The 20,196-nt window shown below is 41.8% G+C and overlaps 2 long non-coding RNA genes across 2 annotated transcripts; one reads left to right on the forward strand and one right to left on the reverse strand.

The window, feature by feature from the left end:
* Positions 1-3,138: 3,138 nt before the first annotated feature.
* On the reverse strand, positions 3,139-4,565 carry LOC145879496 (uncharacterized). The gene is made up of 3 exons (XR_014392284.1): positions 4,233-4,565; positions 3,544-3,695; positions 3,139-3,225 (listed from the first exon to the last, which is right to left on the reverse strand). It is a non-coding gene; the product is annotated as an uncharacterized LOC145879496 (long non-coding RNA).
* A 44-nt stretch (positions 4,566-4,609) lies between these two features.
* LOC145879495 (uncharacterized) lies at positions 4,610-19,563 on the forward strand. The gene is made up of 4 exons (XR_014392283.1): positions 4,610-5,473; positions 5,597-5,678; positions 8,368-8,444; positions 17,322-19,563. It is a non-coding gene; the product is annotated as an uncharacterized LOC145879495 (long non-coding RNA).
* The last annotated feature ends 633 nt before the right edge of the window (positions 19,564-20,196 follow it).

Consider the following 20,196-nt stretch of genomic DNA (forward strand, 5'->3'; position numbering starts at 1 on the left):
GATGTCATGGACCAGTCAATGGAACATAACTTCACAAAAAGTTTCAACACCCTGGTTTTCAAGTGGTTTTAAATGAAATAAATATATTCACCTTTAGTCTTGTAAGAGACCAACAAGAGCATCTGTGAATTCTCCGGTGTATGAGTTTCAATTCTGTCAATTCAGAAATCTATGTAACACTAATAATGAATGCTATCCTAAGACTTTATAAACAAATTACTTTATGAATTGACTGAATTTAAAGGGAACTGCCATGTGTGAAAGGAAAGGTACAACGAGGGAGGTCAAAACAACAACCAGACAACTCTTCCTGTCCTTCCTGTGAGCTGCTCGGCTAAATTGACTCCATCTCTGGAAGGGAAGAGAAAAACAACACATACAAGCTTAACATAATATAACCCCATAAAAGGTGAGATTTATGTTAACTAAATACTGCTGGTATAGTGTAGTTAGTGGCATAAATATAGGAACAGTGTGGTAAAGTTGGTAATACTTGCTGTTTACTCATGGAATTTGTATTTCAGATCAAAAGATGAATATGACAGGCAAATATTTAGACAGCAAACTGTTTTAGGATATTTTCTAACCCAGAAACAACAGCTATACATTTGCCTCATATTAATACTTTGATCTGAAATACCAATTAGCCTACATGAGTATACTGTAAAAATTAGAGGTTGACCGATTATGATTTTTCAACACCGATACCGATTATTGGAGGGCCAAAAACCCGATACCGATTAATCGGCCGATTCTTTTTATTTATTTGTAATAATGACAATTACAACAATACTGAATGAACACTTATTTTAACTTAATATAATACATCAATAAAATCAATTTAGCCTCAAATAAATAATGAAACATGTTCAATTTGGTTTAAATAATGCAAAAACAAAGTGTTGGAGAAGAAAGTAAAAGTGCAATATGTGCCATGTAAGAAAGCTAACGTTTAAGTGCCTTGCTCAGAACATGAGAACATATGAAAGCTGGTGGTTCCTTTTAACATGAGTCTTCAATATTCCCAGGTAAGAAGTTTTAGGTTGTAGTTATTATAGGAATTATAGGACTATTTCTCTCTATACGATTTGTATTTCATATACCTTTAACTATTGGATGTTCTTATGGGCACTTTAGTATTGCCAGTGTAACAGTATAGCTTCCGTCCCTCTCCTCACTCCTACCTGGGCTTGAACCAGGAACACATCGACAACAGCCACCCTCGAAGCAGTGTTACCCATGCAGAGCAAGGGGAACAACTACTCCAAGTCTCAGAGCGAGTGACGTTTGAAACGCTACTAGAGCGCACCCGCTAACTAGCTAGCCATTTCACATCGGTTACACCAGCCTAATCTTGGGAGTTGACAGGCTTGAAGTCATAAACAGCGCAATGCATTGCGAAGAGCTGCTGGCAAAACGCACAAAAGTGCTGTTTGAATGAATGCTTACGAGCCTGCTGGTGCCTACCACCGCTCAGTCAGACTGCTCTATCAAATCATAGAATTAATTATAATATAATAAACACACAGAAATACGAGCCTTAGGTCATTAATATGGTTGAATCCAGAAACTATCATCTCGAAAACAAAACGTTTTTTTTCTTTCAGTGAAATACGGAACCGTTCCGTATTTTATCTAACGGGTGGCATCCCTAAGTCTAAATATTCCTGTTACATTGCACAACCTTCAATGGTATGTCATAATTACGTAAAATTCTGGCAAATTAGTTCGCAACGAGCCAGGCAATGAACGCAAGAGCAGTGACACAATTTCATGTTAGCAGGCAATAGTAACTAAATATGCAGGTTTAAAAATATATACTTGTGTATTGATTTTAAAGAAAGGCATTGATGTTTATGGTTAGGTACATTGGTGCAACGACAGTGCTTTTTTCACAAATGTGCTTGTTAAATCATCACCCGTTTGTCGAAGTAGGCTGTGATTCGATGAGAAATTAACAGGCACCGCATCGATTATATGCAACGCAGGACACGTTAGATAAACTAGTAATATCATCAACCATGTGTAGTTAACTAGTGATTATGTTAAGATTGATAGTTTTTTATAAGATAAGTTTAATGCTAGCTAGCAACTTACCTTGGCTTCTTGCTGCCCTCGCGTAACAGGTAGTCAGCCTGCCATGCAGGCTCCGGGTGGAGTACAATGTAAGGCAGGTGGTTAGAGCGTTGGACTAGTAACCAGAAGGATGCAAAAACGAATCCCCCCTGAACAAGGCAGTTAACCCCTGTTCCTAGGCCGTCATTGAAAATAAGAATGTGTTCTTAATCTGACTTGCCTAGTTATATAAAGGTGTAAAAACAAACAAACAAAAAAAAAAAACGTCAAATCGGTGGCCAAAAATACCAATTACTGATTGTTATGAAAACTTGAAATCGGCCCTAATTAAATCGGCCATTCTGATTAATCGGTCGACCTCTAGTAAAAATGACCAACTTTACTTCACTGTTGCAACACTTATGACACTACCTGTGATGTGGAGGGGAAAAAACATACCATTGAACTCGGCTTGGAAAAGCAGCTGATACATTTTAACCTTGACTGCTGCTTTTCTTTGCTGAGGCAGCCTCTTCAGTGTTGACACCAGGCTCATGGCAAAGAGGGTCTCTTCATCCTCCTTCCTGTGAGCATCAGGTTGGGCTGCATCCCTCTCGACGGCATGGAGGAGCCTCTGCTGAAATGAGTTGAGTGGATCTGGGGGCTGGTACCTCCGATGACGCCTGGTTTGACGTTGTTCCTCTTCGTTTCTCTCTTTGTTTGTCTCCACGGCCACATCCTGTTCAACGAGGTCCTCAGTGGTCACTTCTGTGAGGTTCATAATAATCTCATGTGGTCCTAGATCCAGAGGTCATTCCTCCATTTCATCATCTTCCATGGCTGCACCGGTGGTGGTCATACTTGTGGATCATGTAGACTTTGTAGAGGGTCTCGCTGCACCGGTGGAGGCGATGGTCTCACTTGTAGATGACGTTGAGGGTCTTGATGCACCGGTGGCGACAACACTTGTGGATGACGTAGTAGAGGGTCTGGCTGTAAAATTGCCATTCGTTGCCCTAGCCACAATAAATGGATCCAGAAAAGAATGTGGCAGAAGCGCCAAGGCTGCTGGCCTGAAGCTGCTGACCCAGACCTCTTCTTCTCTTTCTCTGCCCTTCTCTCTCTGATACCTGTCCCTGAGTCCTCTCCACTTCCTCCTACAGTCTTTTTCTACATAGACATGAACATGATAAGCCAAACCATTACCTAGCATAACTATAGTTATTAGATAGCCATCATGGACATGTCACCTACATGTCACCTACTGTAGTTATCTGACCAAATTATCAGGGGTACAGAAATATCTACCATTTCTATGACTATTTATCTGACATTCACACTCTTTCAAACATGATTATTTGGTAAAGTTATCAGGGGTAGTAACTAGCATAATTTATATGACTATTTCTTTCACATACACACCTCATTGGCTAGGTTAGCTAGCTAGCTAACTAACCACATCTAGCACAAGCTCACTACTAAACTGACCTGGCAATCCTACAATAGTGGACACTTGTCTACAAGCAGCATCTTTTGTGTTTATGTCCCTGTAGCTGTCAGCAGTTGTGTCAAAAAGACACGGTTTTGAGGATACTGCGAAAATGATTCTCTCCTCCATGTGTCCAACCGCATGCGACCATCTGCAAAAGATACCTGCATCAGTATAGTTGCCTAGCTGCGCGAAATGTTACGCAGCAGTGATGCAAAACGCAGTCGGTGTGTTCGAAGCGTAAATTCCTATAGGCACAATTTGATATTAAATAGTTTTCCAATGCATAATGATTTTAAAAAGCAATTTATGATGCTTCCTGAATGGGGTAAATTTAACATTTCAACTTCACTGGAAAAGCTTTTGAAGCAGGTGTTCCTAAAGCGTCAATATAAAAGCGCTATTATTTACCCAGTGGGCTGAGCCAGACTGTTACTATGGGAATCAGACTAAATGTAACAGATGTATATCGTATTCTCCTTGCGTTGTGTTTTCTCCTAATAAATCACATCAGCCAGTGGTCCCAGTTGAGCATCATTTATTCCTGTTGTTAAATGAGAAACAGCACGGTAGTTGTGCAGGGCTTAACGATACTGATGGCTGTCGATGGCAAAATCCCTTGCATCACATTTTCATACTGGGTCACAAAATACAAAAATACAATAGAAAATATAACATGTGTAAATACCTGTTGTTAAATGAGAAACAGCACGGTAGTTGTGCAGGGCTTAATGATACTGATGGCTGTCGATGGCAAAATCTGTAGCATGAAGACAACTGTGTTAGCAGTGGGCTTATGTGACCATTACAACGGTGTATGCTAGCTAACACTTATCTACAGCAATCATATGCCAAAGCACATTCCAGAAAGCCCCTCAATCCCTAACAGGTACCATATACCCACACATGTATAAATCAGTAACGTACATCTAACTTGTACACATTGTAAAATATAAAATATAAAACAGTATTCAGAACGTGACCTAACCCTTGCATCACATTTTCATACTGGGAAGACCTGACGTTCGCGATCTCCCCCTATCTGCAAGCGGGGCCAATCACAACACACCTTATTGTCATCAGCTGAACCAACCAATACGAATGCTTGAACATTAAGTACACATTTCTTTAGAGGCAAGTGGAAACATAACCAACCCTGTTACATAAACACAAGGTGACGTTTGTTTTTGTGTGATAGTTTCTCTGCTGCATGTACTTGTACTTCACATCAAAGACATGGAATGCAACATTTTTCTCTCTCATTGAGATGACTGATAACTAATTAACATATTACTAACGATAATGGAAGTGTACGAGAAGATTCTGTGTCTGGGCAGAGGTGGAGCAACAGAAATATTCCTGATTAAGTACGCTGAGTCTAAGAGATTGCATGCAGTGAAAAGAATACAAGCAGACGACTCTGGCAAAACAAACACTAAAGAGGCCATACTACAAGAAGCTGAAATCCTCAGGAGGCTGAAGCACCCTCACACAGTGACCGGCACTGTGCAGGTGTAAAATATACTTTATGTATTTCACCGAAAATGTCTCATATGTATTTTAATTGAAGGTTCTTTTTTAGATGTATTATATTATTATCAAGAGTGAACTATTTTATTGTATTTATTTTCTAAATGGTGTTAATGCTGTGACGTCATCAACGGGAGCCATGTTTTACTCGTCAGTTTGCTCAGAGCGTGCTGAGGGGAGATATGTGTTATGTATGCTCCGGTGTTTTGAATTGCCATGTTCACAAATGCACAAGAAAAGACAAGCAAAGGTTATATCGTCTCTGATTAGTGTTGCATTACTGTTTATAGGAATATATATTCATGTGAATGGGGATAATGTTCGAGTGCAACATTGCAAGGCTAGCCCAGCTACCGTTTGCCTTGTTGCGGGAGAGGGTATCTTTCAGGTGCAGACATCGTGAGTTTTTTGATGATTTTCTCATGGGCATTCTGCGCTGTCTTTTATCAGGCACATATACTTGTATGGGAGTCTAGACGGCAGCATTAACTTTTGCCTTGTATTTGTATCTATTCCATGCAGTCATTCAAAGAGAGACAACCGGCATAATTGTGTCCAGAGCCTTGTCTTCCACCTACACCTTACCAGAACACAACGCAGAAAGGTACCGGTACAGAGCTGGTTACACATAGATCTACACAGTGGTGGAAAAAGTACCCAATTGCCATACTTAAGTAAAAGTAAACATACCTTAATAGAAAATGACTCAAGTGAAAGTCACCCAGTAAAATAATACTTGAGTGAAATTCTAAAAGTATTTGGTTTTAAATATAATTAAGTATCAAAAGTAAAAGTATAAATCATTTCAAATTCCTTATTAAGCAAACCAGATTATATTAAGCAAACCAGACGGCATCATTTATTTTTTTAGTTAGAGAAAGCTAGGGGCACACTACAACACAGACATAATTTACAAACAAAGCATTTGTGTTTAGTGAATCCACTAGATCAGAGGCAGTAGATGACCAGGGATTTTCGTTTGAAAGTGTGTGAATTCTTCTCTGATAGACTTCAGTGTGTCAAATAGGAGGTCCTGTTGTCCGGGCCTCTGGCAGTCTCTATGGGGGTGCCACAGGGTTCAATTCTTGGGCCGACTCTTTTCTCTGTATACATCAATGATGTCGCTCTTGCTGCTGGTGAGTCTCTGATCCACCTCTACGCAGACGACACCATTCTGTATACTTCTGGCCCTTCTTTGGACACTGTGTTAACTACCCTCCAGACGAGCTTAAATGCCATACAACTCTCCTTCCGTGGCCTCCAACTGCTCTTAAATAGAAGTAAAACTAAATGCATGCTCTTCAACCAATCGCTACCTGCCCGCCCGTCCAGCATCACTACTCTGGACGGTTCTGACTTAGAATATGTGGACAACTACAAATACCTAGGTGTCTGGTTAGACTGTAAACTCTCCTTTCAGACTCACATCAAACATCTCCAATCCAAAGTTAAATCTAGAATTGGCTTCCTATTTCGCAACAAAGCATCTTTCACTCATGCTGCCAAACATACCCTCGTAAAACTGACCATCCTACTGATCCTCGACCTCGGCGATGTCATTTACAAAATAGCCTCCAATACCCTACTGAATAAATTGGATGCAGTCTATCACAGTGCCATCCGTTTTGTCACCAAAGCCCCATATACCACCCACCACTGCGACCTGTACTCTCTCGTTGGCTGGCCCTCGCTTCATACTCGTCGCCAAACTCACTGGCTCCAGGTCATCTACAAGACCCTGCTAGGTAAAGTTCCCCCTTATCTCAGCTCGCTGGTCACCATAGCAGCACCCAACTGTAGCACGCGCTCCAGCAGGTATATCTCTCTGCTCACCCCCAAAGCCAATTCCTCCTTCGGCCGCCTCTCCTTCCAGTTCTCTGCTGCCAATGACTGGAACGAAATACAAAAATCTCTAAAACTGGAAACACTTATCTCCCTCACTATCTTTAAGCACCAGCTGTCAGAGCAGCTCACAGATTACTGCACCTGTACATACATAGCCCATCTATAATTTAGCCCAAACAACTACCTCTTCCCCTACTGTATTTATTTATTGATTCATTTATTTTGCTCCTTTGCACCCCATTATTTCTATTTCTACTTTGCACTTTCTTCCACTGCAAATCTACCATTCCAGTGTTTTACTTGCTATATTGTATTTACTTTGCCACCATGGCCTTTTTTGCCTTTACCTCCCTTATCTCACCTCATTTGCTCACTTTGTATATAGACTTATTTTTCTGCTATATTATTGACTGTATGTTTGTTTTACTCCATGTGTAACTCTGTTGTTGTATGTGTCCAACTGCTTGCTTTATCTTGGCCAGGTCGCAATTGTAAATGAGAACTTATTCTCAACTTGCCTACCTGGTGAAATAAATAAAAAATAAATAAAAAATTGGAAAATGTTCCTGTCCTGCTAAGCATTCAAAATGTAAGGAGTACTGGGTGTCTGGGAAAATGTATTGAGTAAAATATACATAATTTTTACTTCACTACATTCCTAAAGAAAATAAAGTTGACAAAAATATAAAAAGTAAAGTACAGATACCCCAAAAAACGACTTAAGTAGTACTTTGAAGTATTTTCACTTAAGTACTTTACACCACTGCATCTACGTAGTCATGGACTACTGCAATGGAGGGCCACTGGATAATGGTCAAGGTTAGAAAGAAATGAAATGAGAGTTTGACTGTGTGATAATAGGTTGCTTCTTGCGTAAATATTTTCTGTCTGGATTTTAATGATTTGTATCATGGACTATTTCCTAGAGTGGATGATAATGGAATGGTTGTACAGGTTACCATGGCAGTCAACTACGTCCGCCCAGCTAGAATCGTCCACCAGAACATTAAGACCTCCAATGTGCTTCTAGCTAAGAGAGGCGTGGTAAAGGTGGGGGACTTTTGGATATCCAAGATAATGACCAACACAGTGGATATGGCTCGTACCTGTGTTGGTACCCCCAGCTACCTGAGTCCAGAGCTGTGTCAGGACGGCCCATACAGTTCTAAGTCTGATGTCTGGGCACTGGGATGCTTGTTGTGTGAGATCTGTTCTGTCAGACCGCCGTTCTGCTCTATAAGATCATCAGAGGAGAGTACAGCCCTGTTCCCCAGACCTACTCAGACAGCATCACCTCTCTGGTCCCTCTCTGGACTTCCTGCCATCCAGGACCTCTATACCAGGTGGTGTCAGAAGAGTAGAGAAGATATAGTTAACTCACCTGCTAAACTACTAACCAACCAACCAAGTGCATCGATTTAACTCTTGTTCTTTCTTTACTTTTCAAGCACCGTCCACAGTTCCACTGCTTCCACGAGGGAACCAACCAAAACCCCATTCAGATTTCTGCTTACTTCACTTCAAGGTATTTTGAAGGAGGGTGTTCCCCTATCTTACCCACAGATGTTCACACTTCAAGGTGCTATATCTTGTCTACTGTTTTCAAATCTAATGTTATTTGTCACACGCACTGAATACAACAGGTGTAGTAGACCTCACTGTCAAACGCTTACTTACAAGCCCTTAACCAACAATGCAGTTTTAAGAAAAGAGTTAAAAAAAGATTGACTAAATAAAGTAAAAAAAGAAAAATAACAAACAATAATGAGGCTATATACAGGGGGTCTTCTGACACTGGTTAGTTGGTTGGTTAGTTAGTTGGTCAGTTAGTTGGTTAGTTAGTAAGATAAGCAAGACACCCCTAATCTATTCCTGTTCCATGGCATGGGTCTCAGGGATGCAGGAGTTGTTTCAGAGTATGGCTGCATATCCCAAATGGCACCCTATTCCCTATATAGTGCTCTACCTATTGGCCCTGGTTAAAAGTAGTGCTCAAAAGTAGTGCACTATATAGGGAATAGGGTTCCATTTGGGATGCATGGATGTTAGAGTATGAGATGGTTATTTCTGCTGCCTTATGATTTCCTGTCGTAAACTGTTTTCCTTTGCATCATATTCTCATCGAGATCCATTCACACATCCCCATGATGAGGAGAGGACTTTCAGCAACACGTGGAGGACAATGTAATTACATAAAAAGCGTATTTATTGCTAAAAGTAGAACCAGCACATTTCGGCATTTGGCCTTTATCATGTTTTTTTTAAGCTATAACGTGCTGGTTCTACTTTTAGTAATAAAGAAGCTTTTTTATTTAATTCCATTGACTTCCAAGTGTTGCTGAATCTCCACTTCAGTTTGCTCCTCAATTCATGCACCTTGGTTGGAAAGCGAGGCAACAGCAGTGATCCCTTCCCTTTGCACATCTCAGTGAGGACAAACAGACACAAACATATTGCACATAATAATAATGATCAACATTTGATACAGAGGTGGAGGGAACAACGTTCTGTCCTGCCCTCTACTGGCCAGAGAGGAAATGAGCTGTTCAGCTATTGGAGGTTATGCATCATAGGAAGTGTACGCAACCAATGAATTGCACTACATTTTGGTTAAAACTCAGTCTGTGACCATTTTGGTTTGATAATCCCCTAAAATGTCCTTCACACCTCATAGGTTTTATTTAGCTCAGCTGTGACCACACCACTGGAGTTGCTAAACATTTAGCATCACTCATTCCTTCTACGCACATATAGGTGAGAGGTCACCAGTAAAGTCTGAAACATCTCTAATGGCACCCTATTCCCTATATAGTACACTACTTCTGACCAGGAGCCATAGCTCTATGGTCTAAACTAATGCACTGTTATGGAATAGGGTGTCATTTGGGAGGTATCCTCTGTCTCTGCTTGCTCATCATGGCAAGGGGGAAAGCAGGTGGGTATATGGGGGAGGGGACGGCGTTTCCAGGTAACATTTTGATCTCCCACGTATTTGGAATAATGATATATCTTTAGATATCTAACGATGGATTGATCTAAGAAGTGAACAAAGTGAACACCTTCTATTGGTTGGGAATTTCACACACTGGGATGTGGTATTATCCATCCACGTCTCATGGCTCTATCTTCTCTATCAGTGGATATATCTCATGGTGAGGTCTGTGTGATAGACATAATTACGTGATGGGTTCAAGAAATGCATGTGTTGTAAGCGGAAATCTGTTGCAGGACTCATATCATCACACAATCTGACATCTTTCACGTTTCTTACACACACACACACACACACACACACACACACACACACACACACACACACACACACACACACACACACACACGCGGGCGTAGGTACACACAGTAGCATGCAAGCAAAGAAGTTTGGTGGAAAAGTTCTATAGTAGAGACGAGATGGACAGGATGAGACATACTCACAACTCTCCTGTCTGAGTCATGAGAAAACTAGGGATGGCTTCCAATCATCACACTATCTGACATCAGAATCCCCCCCCCCTGCATCCTCCATATTCTGTACCTCCCCACTCATCTCTCTGCCCACACACTGATGGTGTGGAGACATAGGTAACTGACTGTTGACTGGAACTTATGGCACCTTTCCGATTCCAACGACTTTTATTACCAAGTCATCAGACGTAATAGGAATAATGATACGTTTAGACATCTGACTTTAAACTCAACATCTCAGCACCCAGAAGAACCAAATCAGATACTTCAATTTGATGTTTAACATTCAATAACAAAAACATTCAATGACGTCAGCCATTGTCACAGAAATCATGTGGTGAACATACCAACTTATTGGGGCATACTCCATTCAGATACATTGTATTGTAATGAATCGATTTTCTTTTTATGACCTCTTACCATGTGGCCTAGCTAGAGAATGGCCTTTTGGTTTGAGGGAGGGTGGGAGTTCTCTCTAGGGGTGAACCCTGTACAAACCACAACACTACCATAGCGGATTTAGAAAAGGCATTTGATAAAGTACGACTGGAATTTATATATAAAAGCCTGGATTTGTTAAACATTTCTGTGAGTCTCTTAGTCAATAGGCTAAAGTAATGTATAGCAACCCCAGGTGTAAAATGGTAAATAATGGCTACTTCTCAGAGAGTTTTGAACTGTCAAGAAGAATTAAACGAGAGTGTCTGTTGTTACCATATCTATTCGTTATGGCCAAGCTATTACAATCAGAACAAATAACAACTTTAGGCGATTACAAATCCAAGGCTTTAAAACAAAGGTGCCCATGTATGCCGATGACTCAAGTTTTATATTAAGTCCACAAGCTAGATCCCTGCAATGTCTCATTGAAGATCTAGATAACTTTTCTGGCCTGTCTGGACTAAAACCCAATTATGATAAGTGTACCATATTATGTATTGGATCTTTAAAAGACACAACTTTTACATTAACCTGCAGTTTACCTATAAAATGGGCTGATGATGAAGTAGACCCTTTGCTATGAGACTCAAAATTGACCTCAGGTGCATCCTGATTCCATTGATCATCCTTGATTGGAGTACCTGTGGTAAATTCATTGATTGGACAGGATTTGGAAAGGCACACACCTGTTTATATAACGTTTCACAGCCATGAGGACGATGGAATTGTCCCTATATTGTCGAGACAGGATTGTGTCGAGGCACAGATCTGGGGAAGGTTACCAAAAAATGTCTGCAGCATTGAAGGTCCCCAAGAACACAGTGGCCTCCGTTATTCTTAAATGGAAGAAGTTTGGAACCACCAAGACTCTTCCTAGAGCTGGCCGCGTGGCCAAACTGAACAATCCGGGGAGGAGGGCCCGATGGTCACTCTTACAGAGCTCCAGAGTTCCTCTGTGGAGATGGGATAACCTTCATGAAGAACAACCATCTGTGCAGCATTCCATCAATCAGGCCTTTATGGTAGAGTGGCCAGACGGAAGCCACTCCTCAGTAAAAGACACTTGACAGCCCACTTGGAGTTTGCCAAAAGGCATCTAAAGACTCTCAGACCATGAGAAACAAGATTCTCTGGTCTGACGAAACCAAGATTTAACTCTTTGTCCTGAATGCAAAGCATAACGTCTGGAGGAAATCTGGCACCATCCCTACGGTGAAGCATGGTGCACCATCATGCTGTGGGGATGTTTTTCAACGGCAGGGACTCGGAGACTGGTCAGGATCGAGGGAAAGATGAACGGAGCAAAGTACAGAGATCCTTGATGAAAACCTGCTCCAGAGCGCTCAGGACCTCAGACTGGGGTGAAGGTTCACCTTCCAGCAGGACAACAATCCTAAGCACACAGCCAAGACAACACAGGAGTGGCTTCGGGACAAGTCTCTGAATGTCCTTGAGTGCCCCAGCCAGAGCCCGGACTTGAACCCGATCGAACATTTCTGGAGAGCCCTGAAAATAGCTGTGCAGCGATGCTCCTCATCCAACGTGACAGAGCTTGAGAGGATCTGCAGAGAAGAATGGGAGAAACTCCCTAAATACAGGTGTGCAAGTTTGAAGCGTCATGCTCAAGAAGACTTGAGGCTGTAATCGCTGCCAAAGGTGCTTCAACAAAGTACTGAGTAAAGGGTCTGAATAGTTATGTAAATGTGATATTTCAGTTTTTTATTTTTTAATACATTTGCAAAAATGTCTAAAAACCTGTTTTTGCTTTGTCATTATGGAGTATAGTGTATAGATTAATGAGGGGAAAAAACAAACAATTGAATCAATTTTAGAATAAGGCTGTAACGTAACAAAATGTGGAAAATGTCAAGGGGTCTGAATACTTCTGGAGTGCACTGTATGGTGCATAGAAATCCAAAGAGGGTGTCCAGCAGAGAGAGGTGGGGTGGGCTGAGGGAAGCTGAGGGTTGGGATGTGGAATTGGAGACAAGTGGGAGGTGAGTTGCTGGGCGGGGATAGAATGACGGTCAAAGATAAAAGTACAGAAATAAAGTCAAAATAAAATAAAACTAAAAGCAAGTTTGAATGACACTGAGGGGCAAAGTTGTTACATCTGATGCATGTTTGCCTGAGGGCTGATGCCACGCAGGTGTTTGTACACATGCAAATACACACACTCATTCAAACGCACACATGTGCACATACACAGACATACGTCAAAGGAACATGTTGCCATACATGCACTAAAACGTATTCAGTGGGCCTTTATTTTATTATTTTTGTTGTCCTTGATGCCTTTTGTTTTTTGCATTGTTTTCTGTTTTTTCCTTTGTCTTTTGTTTATTTTGTTGGTTATTGGTGCATTGGGGGACAGGGGCTTGGGGGACGGGGGCTTGGGGGATCTTGGATGGTTGAGGGCAGCTCTCAGGGAACTGTGGGGGGGATCTTGGATGGTTGAGGGCAGCTCTCAGGGAACTGTGGGGGGGGATCTTGGATGGTTGAGGGCAGCTCTCAGGGAACTGTGGGGGGGATCTTGGATGGTTGAGGGCAGCTCTCAGGGAACTGTGGGGGGGATCTTGGATGGTTGAGGGCAGCTCTCAGGGAACTGTGGGGGGGATCTTGGATGGTTGAGGGCAGCTCTCAGGGAACTGTGGGGGGGATCTTGGAGGGCTGGCGGTTGGGAGTTTTGGCCAGTGGCTGATAGGTCGCTGGTTCGAGTCCTTGTTTTTGACCTTGTGGGAGATCTGTCGACGTGCTCTTGAGCAGGGCTTTGACCCTGGTTACTTCAGTGGGTTTCTCTGGATGGGAGTCTGTTAGATGACTGTGATGTACAGTGAGGGGAAAAAAGTATTTGATCCCCTGCTGATTTTGTACGTTTGCCCACTGACAAAGAAATGATCAGTCTATAATTTTAATGGTAGGTTTATTTGAACAGTGAGAGACAGAATAACAACAAAAAAATCCAGAAAATCGCATGTCAAAAATATTATAAATTGATTTGCATTTTAATGAGGGAAATAAGTATTTGACCCCCTCTCAATCAGAAAGATTTCAGGTGTCTTTTATGCAGGTAACGAGCTGAGATTAGGAGCACACTCTTAAAGGGAGTGCTCCTAATCTCAGCTTGTTACCTGTATAAAAGACACCTGTCCACAGAAGCAATCAATCAATCAGATTCCAAACTCTCCACCATGGCCAAGACCAAAGAGCTCTCCAAGGATGTCAGGGACAAGATTGTAGACCTACACAAGGCTGGAATGGGCTACAAGACCATAGCCAAGCAACTTGGTGAGAAGGTGACAACAGTTGGTGCGATTATTTGCAAATGGAGAAAAAAAACTGTCAATCTCCCTCGGCCTGGGGCTCCATGCAAGATCTAATTTTGTGGAGTTGCAATGATCATGAGAACGGTGAGGAATCAGCTCAGAACTACACGGGAGGATCTTGTCAATGATCTCAAGGCAGCTGGGACCATAGTCACCAAGAAAACAATTGGTAACACACTACGCCGTGAAGGACTGAAATCCTGCAGCGCCCGCAAGGTCCCCCTGCTCAAGAAAGCACATATACATGCCCGTCTGAAGTTTGCCAATGAACATCTGAATGATTCAGAGGACAACTGGGTGACAAGTGTTGTGGTCAGATGAGACCAATATGGAGCTCTTTGGCATCAACTCAACTTGCCGTGTTTGGAGGAGGAGGAATGCTGCTTATGACCTCAAGAACACCATCCCCACTGTCAAACATGGAGGTGGAAACATTATGCTTTGGGGGTGTTTTTCTGCTAAGGGGACAGGACAACTTCACCGCATCAAAGGGACGATGGACGGGGCCATGTACTGTCAAATCTTGGGTGAGAACCTCCTTCCCTCAGCCAGGGCATTGAAAATGGGTTGTGGATGGGTATTCCGGCATGACAATGACCCAAAACACACGGCCAAGGCAACAAAGGAGTGGCTCAAGAAGAAGCACATTAAGGTCCTGGAGTGGCCTCACCAGTCTCCAGACCTTAATCCCATAGAAAATCTGTGGAGATAGCTGAAGGTTCGAGTTGCCAAACGTCAGCCTCGAAACCATAATGACTTGGAGAAGATCTGCAAAGAGGATCTGCAAAATCCCTCCTGAGATGTGTGCAAACCTGGTGACCAACTACAACAAACGTCTGACCTCTGTGATTGCCAACAAGGGTTTTGCCACCAAGTATTAAGTCATGTTTTGCAGAGAGGTCAAATACTTATTTCCCTCATTAAAATGCAAATAATTGTATAACATTTTTGACATGTGTTTTTCTGGATTTTTTTGTTGTTATTCTGTCTCTCACTGTTCAAATAAACCTACCATTAAAATTATAGACTGATAATTTCTTTGTCAGTGGGCAAACGTACAAAATCAGCAGGGGATCAAATACTTTTTCCATCACTGTAGATGTTGAGTGGCTTCACTGCAAGTTTTACAGTTTTTCCCAATTGTTAACACACATTTGCTGAAACTACATCTCAGGTACTCAAAACTCTAAACACAAAACAGTTAGCCAATTTCCCCAAACCCCACAGACATCTTGCAAAATGAAACACAGCAATCAAAATCATGTACTCCCTGCTCAAATTAAGCAAATGAGACACACACACATCAAATGAGTGTAACTTAGTGACAACTGAGATCACACTGTGACATATTCAAAACATTGCTATCAGAACCAATTTCAGTGTAAAGACTTATATTTTGTTATACTGTATATTGTTTGTGTGTATTCAAACAAGAAAGGAACGCAAATGCAAAAAGAAGTTTTAAATTTACATTTTACATTTACGTCATTTAGCAGACGCTCTTATCCAGAGCGACTTACAAATTGGTGCATTCACCTTATGATATCCAGTGGAACAACCACTTTACAATAGTACATCTATATCTTTTTTTGGGGGGGGGGGGGGGGGGGGGTTAGAAGGATTACTTTATCCTAACCCAGGTATTCCTTAATGAGGTGGGGTTTCAGGTGTCTCCGGAAGGTGGTGATTGACTCCGCTGTCCTGGCGTCGTGAGGGAGCTTGTTCCACCATTGGGGTGCCAGAGCAGCGAACAGTTTTGACTGGGCTGAGCGGGAACTGTGCTTCCGCAGAGGTAGGGAGGCTAGCAGGCCAGAGGTGGATGAACGCAGTGCCCTTCTTTGCCCTTCTTTGGGTGTAGGGACTGATCAGAGCCTGAAGGTACGGAGGTGCCGTTCCACTCACAGCTCCGTAGGCAAGCACCATGGTCTTGTTGCAGGACTCAAACAGCATACTGTAAGCACACATACAGTAAAAATGCAAACATACAGTAAATATATTTTGCATGTGCAAAGGAAGAAAAATAGGCCTATTTGTACTACTGTAATGTATGTTAGATGAATTGTACGGAATAGATGAAGAACCATGGTTGACCAGCCCCTCTCAAGGTCAAACCAGGGTTGACCACATGGTCCACCATAGTCGGCTGAATTTCATCAGAGATTACTCTCCTTGTTTTTGGTCTTCCTCTACTAAGTTTGCTTCCATTGTTCTCCAAACACAGGAGTACTCACCTGTGGCCTTTTTATCCATACAAAAGGTCTGATTGCAAAGGGTACATTTAAGCAGTTAGTGTTTGCACATATGAAGAGAGAAAGGGATCAATTGGTAATTGAGCTTAGCTTGTTGAACAGTGTTGCTTTTCATTTGCACACAATGCATTTTAGTTGTGAAGGTTGTGCCGAAGGTAGAGAATTGTGTGTTGTGTTTTGCTAAATGTTTGTTATAGAATTGCTATCTGTGTGTAAAGCAAAACATGTGCCAGTAGTATTGCAGAGTTACAGGGTTGGGTCATTGTGCCTCATGAGCCAGTTTCAGTGTGTAAACAATTGGAAAAAACTGTCATATTTATAAAAAAATATATATATATATATATATACACACTCTTTAAACAAATGTCTTGTTTCCCCTTCTCCCTCATACCAGATCTCTGATACTGCCCACACTGTAGCAATACATGCTCCACTGTCTCTCTTTCCTGGCAACAATCACACTTTCCTGTTGGATGCTTTCCTATCACATTTAAGGTCTTATTCAACCGGATGTGTCCCACCCTTAATCTTGTAAAATAGCCTCCTCTCTTCTGTCCCTTCCTGCCGTCCTCCCCTCCCCGACTTTCCTCTGTACTTGAAATAAATGCCTGCCCTTAGTATCTCTATTCCATACAGTTCTAAGTCTGATGTCTGGGCACTGGGATGCTTGTTGTGTGAGATCTGTTCTGTCAGACCGCCGTTCTGCTCTATAAGATCATCAGAGGAGAGTACAGCCCTGTTCCCCAGACCTACTCAGACAGCATCACCTCTCTGGTCCCTCTCTGGACTTCCTGCCATCCAGGACCTCTATACCAGGTGGTGTCAGAAGAGTAGAGAAGATATAGTTAACTCACCAGCTAAACTACTAACCAACCAACCAAGTGCATCGATTTAACTCTTGTTCTTTCTTTACTTTTCAAGCACCGTCCACAGTTCCACTGCTTCCACGAGGGAACCAACCAAAACCCCTTCAGATTTCTGCTTACTTCACTTCAAGGTATTTTGAAGGAGGGTGTTCCCCTATCTTACCCACAGATGTTCACACTTCAAGGTGCTATATCTTGTCTACTGTTTTCAAATCTAATGTTATTTGTCACACGCACTGAATACAACAGGTGTAGTAGACCTCACTGTCAAACGCTTACTTACAAGCCCTTAACCAACAATGCAGTTTTAAGAAAAGAGTTAAAAAAGATTGACTAAATAAAGTAAAAAAAGAAAAATGAACAATAATGAGGCTATATACAGGGGGTCTTCTGACACTGGTTAGTTGGTTGGTTAGTTAGTTGGTCAGTTAGTTGGTTAGTTAGTAAGATAAGCAAGACACCCCTAATCTATTCCTGTTCCATGGCATGGGTCTCAGGGATGCAGGAGTTGTTTCAGAGTATGGCTGCATATCCCAAATGGCACCCTATTCCCTATATAGTGCTCTACCTATTGGCCCTGGTTAAAAGTAGTGCTCAAAAGTAGTGCACTATATAGGGAATAGGGTTCCATTTGGGATGCATGGATGTTAGAGTATGAGATGGTTATCTCTGCTGCCTTATGATTTCCTGTCGTAAACTGTTTTCCTTTGCATCATATTCTCATCGAGATCCATTCACACATCCCCATGATGAGGAGAGGACTTTCAGCAACACGTGGAGGACAATGGAATTACATAAAAAGCGTATTTATTGCTAAAAGTAGAACCAGCACATTTCGGCATTTGGCCTTTATCATGTTTTTTTTAAGCCAAAACGTGCTGGTTCTACTTTTAGTAATAAAGAAGCTTTTTTATTTAATTCCATTGACTTCCAAGTGTTGCTGAATCTCCACTTCAGTTTGCTCCTCAATTCATGCACCTTGGTTGGAAAGCGAGGCAACAGCAGTGATCCCTTCCCTTTGCACATCTCAGTGAGGACAAACAGACACAAACATATTGCACATAATAATAATGATCAACATTTGATACAGAGGTGGAGGGAACAACGTTCTGTCCTGCCCTCTACTGGCCAGAGAGGAAATGAGCTGTTCAGCTATTGGAGGTTATGCATCATAGGAAGTGTACGCAATCAATGAATTGCACTACATTTTGGTTAAAACTCAGTCTGTGACCATTTTGGTTTGATAATCCCCTAAAATGTCCTTCACACCTCATAGGTTTTATTTAGCTCAGCTGTGACCACACCACTGGAGTTGCTAAACATTTAGCATCACTCATTCCTTCTACGCACATATAGGTGAGAGGTCACCAGTAAAGTCTGAAACATCTCTAATGGCACCCTATTCCCTATATAGTACACTACTTCTGACCAGGAGCCATAGCTTTATGGTCTAAACTAATGCACTGTTATGGAATAGGGTGTCATTTGGGAGGTATCCTCTGTCTCTGCTTGCTCATCATGGCAAGGGGGAAAGCAGGTGGGTATATGGGGGAGGGGACGGCGTTTCCAGGTAACATTTTGATCTCCCACGTATTTGGAATAATGATATATCTTTAGATATCTAACGATGGATTGATCTAAGAAGTGAACAAAGTGAACACCTTCTATTGGTTGGGAATTTCACACACTGGGATGTGGTATTATCCATCCACGTCTCATGGCTCTATCTTCTCTATCAGTGGATATATCTCATGGTGAGGTCTGTGTGATAGACATAATTACGTGATGGGTTCAAGAAATGCATGGGTTGTAAGCGGAAATCCGTTGCAGGACTCATATCATCACACAATCTGACATCTTTCACGTTTCTTACACACACACACACACACACACACACACACACACACACACACACACACACACACACACACACACGCGCGTAGGTACACACAGTAGCATGCAAGCAAAGAAGTTTGGTGGAAAAGTTCTATAGTAGAGACGAGATGGACAGGATGAGACATACTCACAACTCTCCTGTCTGAGTCATGAGAAAACTAGGGATGGCTTCCAATCATCACACTATCTGACATCAGAATCCCCCCCCTGCATCCTCCATATTCTGTACCTCCCCACTCATCTCTCTGCCCACACACTGATGGTGTGGAGACATAGGTAACTGACTGTTGACTGGAACTTATGGCACCTTTCCGATTCCAACGACTTTTATTACCAAGTCATCAGACGTAATAGGAATAATGTTCACACCGCTAGCGGAACATCTAGATGTAAGAGGTTAAAAACCTCTTACATCTAGATGTTCCGCTAGCGGAACGCCTCGTCAATATCCAATGGTAGAGCGTGGCGCGAATTACAAACTCCTCAAAAATCCCAAAACTTCCATTTTTCAAACATATGACTATTTTACACCATTTTAAAGACTCTCCTTTATCTAACCACATTGTCCGATTTCAAAAAGGCTTTACAACGAAAGCAAAACATTAGATTATGTCAGGAGAATACCCAGCCAGAAATAATCAGACACCCATTTTTCAAGCTAGCATATAATGTCACAAAATCCAAAACCACAGCTAAATGCAGCACTAACCTTTGATGATCTTCATCAGATGACACTCCTAGGACATTATGTTATACAATACATGCATGTTTTGTTCAAAAGTTCATATTTATATCAAAAACCAGCTTTTTACATTAGCATGTGACGTTCAGAACTAGCATTCCCACCGAACATTTCCGGTGATTTTACTAAATTACTCACGATAAACGTTCACAAAAAACATAACAATTATTTTAAGAATTATAGATACAGAACTCCTTTATGCAATCGCGGTGTCCGATTTTAAAATAGCTTTTCGGTGAAAGCACATTTTGCAATATTCTGAGTAGATAGCCCGGCCATCACAGGCTAGCTA

Source organism: Salmo salar, chromosome 05 (assembly GCF_965601325.2).
Source record: "Salmo salar chromosome 05, fSalSal1, whole genome shotgun sequence".
NCBI lineage: Eukaryota > Metazoa > Chordata > Actinopteri > Salmoniformes > Salmonidae > Salmo > Salmo salar.